The sequence below is a fragment of the Artemia sp. Qi Xiang Cuo genome, chromosome 2 (assembly GCF_049724085.1).
Source record: "Artemia sp. Qi Xiang Cuo chromosome 2, ASM4972408v1, whole genome shotgun sequence".
Lineage (NCBI taxonomy): Eukaryota > Metazoa > Arthropoda > Branchiopoda > Anostraca > Artemiidae > Artemia > Artemia sp. Qi Xiang Cuo.
Genome location: NC_142795.1, coordinates 94,063,340 through 94,068,549, shown reverse-complemented (window position 1 = coordinate 94,068,549; position 5,210 = coordinate 94,063,340). Strand labels below are relative to the sequence as shown.

General features: G+C 32.9%; 1 protein-coding gene across 3 annotated transcripts in view; it reads left to right on the top strand.

The window, feature by feature from the left end:
* Positions 1 to 5,210, top strand: part of LOC148955831 (2-hydroxyacyl-CoA lyase 2-like) — a 113,186-nt gene that overhangs the window by 85 nt on the left and 107,891 nt on the right. The window contains exon 1 of one of the 3 annotated variants that reach the window (XM_089104537.1): positions 34 to 41. The exons of 1 other annotated variant lie outside the window; for it this stretch is intronic. The gene's annotated coding sequence lies outside the window, so the exon portion shown is untranslated. One more of the 3 variants, XM_089104527.1, reaches the window with a different exon arrangement.

Here is a 5,210-nt window from a genome sequence, read left to right as displayed (position 1 = left end):
GTACTTCAAAATTAAGGCCAATGAAAACTGAAAGCTCAAGAGTTTAGAAATCTATCTTATTACTTAATTGGCTTCTTTAATCTACTGGTAGAGACTAGAAGAATTGAAAAAAATCTTAGGCTAGCCAGTTTAAGTAGACTAGGCCAGGGACACTAAAATAATAACATTTTTGGGTAAATTTTTACCAAATCATATTATTGACTTATGAATAAAGTGAATATACCACTCGATGCCTTTTTTTATGCTCTTTCCAAATATAATAATCATTTTTGTTGGAAATGAATTCTATCCCCTCCCCTATATATACCACCAATTCAGGGTACATATTTGGGCAAATTTCTACCAAATCATATTATTGACTTATGCATAAAGTGAATATACCACTCGATGCCTTTTTTTATGCTGATTATAAATATAATAATCATTTCTATTGGAAATGAATTTCAGCCCCCCCCCTCTAGGCCTAGGCCTATATATGCCAATTCAGGATATATATTTCTACATTAGGGGGGTTGGGGGCAAATTTTGTTTCTGATGTAAATGGGAGGTAAGTTTAAACTTTACCCCCACTCCCCCTAATGTAGAAATAGGCCTACATACCCTGAATTGGCATATATAGGGGGGGGGGGCAGGCTGAAATTCATTTCCAATAGAAATTATTATTATATTTGTGATCAGCATAAAAAAGGCATCAAATGGTGTATTCACTTTATTCCTAACTCAATAATATGATTTGGTAGAAATTTACTGCCTTTTTTTTATGCTGATTACAAATATAGTAGCCTAATCAATTCTATCGGAAATGAATTTCAGCCCCCCCTATATATGCCAATTCAGGTTATATATTTCTACAACCAAACCAACACCTGAAAAGGCATATATAGGGGGGGGCTGAAATTTATTTCTGATAGAAATGATTATTATATTTGTAATCAGCATAAAAAAAGGCATCAAATAGTGAGTTCACTTTATTCCTAACTCAATAATATGATTTGGTAGAAATTTACCCATTTTTGTCCTTCAGGCCTTGTCATTTCTTAAAACCTCAATTTTTTGGTAAATATCTAGGTGGTGCAATAATTTAGCTAGGATGAAAGTGAAAACATCATTTGATGCCTTTTTTTATGCTCTTTCATAATTCAACAATTGCTTCTGGGGCTAATTGAATTTTGAGCCCCCAAAGGGGCCCTGAAGGTATTTTCTATGAATAATGAAAGAACATAAAAAAAAAAATTTAATGATGTTTTCACTTTCATCCTAGCTAAATTATATGGCCAACTGCAAATTTACCATGAAATTTTACCACCCCCAACCCCCTAATGTGCAAATATATACCCTGAATTAGAGTAGACCCTGAATTGTCAATGGTAAAGTTTTGAATTGCAAAATTCAGTACTATTTTGTCAACAGCATTAAAAAAAACTTGGAACAGTAGGAAAACAGTTTATATTTGAGTTGCCTAATAAATGAGTTTTGAATTGTTAAAAATAAGTATTTTTGGAATATATTACTGCTGAACAACTTATTTTTAAACTAGTGATATTTTTTTACACTTTTTTTATAGCTTAACTAGTTTAGATAACTTCTTTGTGTTGTCCCAGAAATGAAAGTGTGGAACATGCTTCCACAAGAGCTGAGATGTAGGAGCTCCCTTGGGTCTTTTATAAATAATTTGAAAAAATATCTTATTGAATGTTCAATAAATAGAGTTTATTAATAATTGAGATTTTATTTATTTATTTTTTTTTTTAATTATTATCATTATTATCTCATTTTTTTTTTGTTTTATTTATTGATTATTTTTTTTGTAAGGTTAAGGTAGCTGTGCTTTTGGGGAGGAAGGGGGAATCTCTTAGATAGTGATTTGTATGGTTGAGGGATGTGGTTGTGTTGAGGAGTAAAGCGAGAGTCGTAAAGCATGATTAGGAGGAATTGTTATTTTTTAAGGGACTCAATGTGCATTTTTTTGCATAGAGAAGTTTATTTATTTCTATTTGTTTTAATTAAACCCAATTGAATCTGAATCTGAAATACCTTTGGGGCCCCTTTAAGGGCTCAAGATGCAACTAGTCCCAGAAGTGATTCTTAAATTATGAAAGGGCATAAAAGAAGCATCAAATGATGTTTTCACTTTCATCCTAGATAAATTATTGCACCAAATAGATATTTACCAATTTTTATTCTAGTTTGTTTAAAAATACTGCAGTTATTAGAGAAGTGTCTCATTTTTGTAAACTCTACTATGCTGCATTGCTAGTTTTTTTCATCTGTTTCTTTTGGTTAGAGTATGCAGTTGGGGCTGTCAAGAAGGAAACTGTATGAGATTCTGAAAAATTCCTAAAATATTAGATGAATCATTCCCAAAAGTACTTCACTTTCTTTACCTCAAGCACCCCTTTAACATGCAAATATATAGGCCTAGTCCAAATTATATTCTTATTAATGTTTATGTTTCTTGATTGGGCTATGTCTCTCCTTTGTTCAAACAGATTGAATGGCTAAAGCAATATCAGTAAAATCAAAATATAGAAAAAGAAATAAGAAATATACAAAGATTTGTTAGTTAATTTTGAATTTTTAGCAGGCTATCTTTTCCAATGACTAGTTTTTGAGACTGAAAGCCCATTTATTTTGTTGGGATTTTAAGGCATATCAAGGCTTCCCCCTAAATTTCAAAAATGACTTTAAATATCTCTTAAACCTTACAAATTGGGATTTAGCAAAGTTAGAAGACTTCTGAACAATTTTCTTACACCTTATTTGAGCAGAAGATGTATTTTTCTAGGTTTATCTTTTATAGCACAAAGCCTGTTAAAAGTTGTCTAAGATTAGTACCCTCTGGATGAAGAAGAAGTAGAGATAGGTGCTTCAGAATATCTTCCTGTGAATTCTCCCTCAAATTATCCATAATTGTGGCATTAGAGCACCTTATGGATAATCATCCTTTGATTCCTAATTTACAAAATATTATAGTATATTCTGACTCTTTGTCAAGCCTTAAGCTGCTTTACTCAGCTTCTCAATATAAGATGAATATAAACACACTTTATTGTCTAAATATTATCCATACTCTTGCTTCAAGAGGCATAAGAACATACCTTCAGTATGTTCCAATCCACTCAGATATAACATGTAACCATCAGGCTGATGAAATTGCAAAAAATTCCCCAAATATTGACCTTCCAAGTGGGAGACAAATCCCCATTAGAAACATACATTGCTGGAGATTATCAGAGGTACAGTTAATAAGAATAAACCAAATTTATCTCCCTTCCTCAACAGGCACCTATCTAAGTTAAATTGAAGTTAAATTTGAGGTCTCAGTTTACAACATATTTCATGCCTTCATTGTTCATGCACGTCTGTGCTGTTTAAGAAATGCTTGTTGCAGCATCATAGCTGCACGGTTTTACATAAACAACACTTACAATGAGGGAACAAGACATAGCAAGGATGAGTGGAGACCTCTATACCCATTCGTTTTCTAATGTCTTCCCTTTTTCTTGGCTTAGACGTTCTCATGGGGTTCTGGGTTTAACTTCTGCATTTCAGTCGTTTCCCCGTGTTCTTCCTTTGGGTTTTGCCTTCTTAGTCTCAGGATTTTTCCATAATTAAAAGTCAGTAAGGTTCTCATGGTCAGGGAAATCGCGAATACAAAACATACAGTCAGTAGTATGTTCCACCAGAAATTGGTTGAGAATAATCCGTATCTTTTATCAACATATGTTAATCTTTGGTCTTCATTTGTAAATAGGGGGATCTGGGAGTATAATGCTTCTCTTATTTTTTGAAGCCTTAATGTCCCTTTATTCTTTTCTGTTTTGGACCATATAGAGGTTTTCATTTCCTCACTTTCTATATTGGGAATAGTGTACGACAGGTTAATTGCCTTAAAATTGATTAATTTGGGACTTATTATACTTGTGCTTGTGGTAATTAACAGCGTTCGAACAGTTGACTCTTTAATTACAAGTCGACTTCCCTGTTTTATGGTTATCGTACCTACATCTTGTAATTGTGATTCTGTCTTGTAACTTGGATTTATTCTTTCTGTACTATTATAGATATACAAAGTTCCAGCAGTTTCTGTTGGGACAGAAAATAACCAAAAATTATTTCTTAGGTGTATGAATATTTCTTACTCAGTACTTTTTATCAAGGCTTCGCATGAATCTGGTATTTCTTACTGTTGTGTGTCTTTTAAAAATATATCAAACATACAAGATCCAGATTTGAAATTATAAATAGGTAACGTAAGCTGGCATACTAGGTTTTTGAATAGTACGAACTCTTTTAAGTCTTGTGGATTGGCTAGGGTGTATTTTCGTCTATCTTGATCAACAAGCAAATACTCTGCTTCAGGTGTGATAGTCATATATGAATTTGTCTTCTTTATGTTAGCAGGGAAGGTCGAAATTTTGTACAAGTCGTAAACGGATTGCTGGTTTATCAATGGAATTGTTACTACTGCGAATAGCTGTTCATTTATTTTCGTGATGGGGACTTTTAATTTGGTATAGTAAAGAAATAAATTTGATACTTCTGGCTCTACGGGTAAATGTAAGCCAAACGTTAGGTGCCTTTTTATTTCGTCTAACATACTTTTTAGGTTAGAAGGATCTACTAGGTTGTAAGACAAAGTTCCTCCCGCGAGGGCAAATAATGCGAACTCAAACTTACTAACATCTGTCGCTAGATTTAGTAGTGACATGGTAATTGTATCAAGTGATACCATGGTAAGGCTCAGGTCTGTCACCATGCGGTCCACTTCATTCCCTAAATAATTCATTACGTTTACAGTTTTTGAGATTTTCTTAGACATCGTTTCGACTTCGTCTCTCTGGTAATTTTCTATACTAGCTTGTATCTTCTAAACGTGTAATGTCACGTTAATGGCATTATTCAGTTTTTTTACATTTTCCCTCAGGCTGTTTAGGTCTTCCTCCGTTGTCAAACCAAAAAGGCGGGTGGCGAGTTCTCCGATAATGGGAATTAGGCCTGTAGACCTACAGTATTTATTTCTTCGAAAGAATACTTCAAAAATCTTGATAGTGATAGTGATATATTTAATTAACAAAAAGTTTAAATACAAATTCAATATGATTCACCCAAAACCAAATGGTTGGAATGGGTTGCAACATTTAAAAAAAAAAAAAATAATACATACATGTAACATCATTCAAATACACTATGATAAGAAAGAAAGATAA